The sequence below is a fragment of the Octopus sinensis genome, linkage group LG18 (genome assembly GCF_006345805.1).
Source record: "Octopus sinensis linkage group LG18, ASM634580v1, whole genome shotgun sequence".
Lineage (NCBI taxonomy): Eukaryota > Metazoa > Mollusca > Cephalopoda > Octopoda > Octopodidae > Octopus > Octopus sinensis.
In genome coordinates this window covers 30,957,474-30,958,618 of record NC_043014.1, presented here as the reverse complement: position 1 = coordinate 30,958,618, position 1,145 = coordinate 30,957,474, and the positions used below count along the sequence as shown (strand labels likewise).

Sequence of the window (1,145 nt, the reverse complement as noted above, 5' to 3'; positions counted from 1 at the left end):
CCCCCCCCCGTACACACAATATCTTCAATCAACATCATGATATTGGATACTGTGTGACGTTTTTAATAATAATAAATAATAATGGTTTTAAATTTTGACACAAAAGCAGCAATTTGGGGAGAGGGGATGAGTTGATTACATCGATCTGTCTTCAATTGGTACTAATTTCACTGACCCCGAAAGGATGAAAGGCAAAGTCAACCTCAGTGGAATTTGAACTCAGAACAGAGCAACAGGCAAAAATAACACTAAGCATTTCCTCAGCATGCTAACAATTTTGCCAGCTCACAGCCTTATTAATAAATAATAATACTGTTTCATTTATACATGAATATTATCAACCACTAGTCTCCAGAATTATTTAACCTGCATTGCTCTTGGTAGGCAGCTCTTCAATAGACTGGAATTTTTAACCAGTTTGTCAATAAATGTCCTAGCAGGATGACCCCTTAGGTTGCTTTCAGTGTGTTGGTTCCCCCATCAGCATTTTCCCCCCTCATGTTTCATTCCTGTAGTGCCAGGAAAATGTCCTCAAAGTTTTTGCTAATGAAGTAAAAGTAATACTAATTTTGGACAATGCAATAGATCAACCTAGTTAGTTGTAACTTGTCAGTAATGATGGTAAAATAAAGTACAAGTCCTTGCTATCCAATGTTACCTTCAAATCCAACCAATAAATGAAGATAAAATTGGAGCCCGAAAGCGATTATATGAATGAAGATATATGGATAAAGTTCTCAAAATGATAGAAGAGAATGATCTAAACAAGGCTAAAGAACTTGCAGTAAACATCACAAGCTACAGTCTCAAGTATGCAAGACTCAAATTTAGCAACTTTATAGAAGACACCAAAGACTACCGACCGCACCGTCTTTCCTTTCATAAGATGATAGGGTGTGATTTGAAGGAGTTGTTGCTATTCCTAGCAAATCAAATGTCCGCATAGAAACTTCCTCATTAGTTAGCATATAACTAACGGTAGGTGATCACAGTGGTGTACTTTTTTTTTTTTGGTCAAATGATACTAAAGTGACTATTTGATGACCTTAAGGGTTTCATCTAACCACCACCAATCCACCATATTTTTTCACAGCATAAGTACTGATGCTGGTTGGTGTGGTAGCATTGATAAGGAGGAAGATTCT

The 1,145-nt window shown here is 36.7% G+C and overlaps 1 protein-coding gene across 3 annotated transcripts in view; it reads right to left on the bottom strand.

Moving 5' to 3' along the window:
* Nucleotides 1-1,145, bottom strand: part of LOC115221702 (DNA-directed RNA polymerases I, II, and III subunit RPABC3) — a 373,348-nt gene that overhangs the window by 240,676 nt on the left and 131,527 nt on the right. The gene's annotated exons all lie outside the window — the stretch shown is intronic.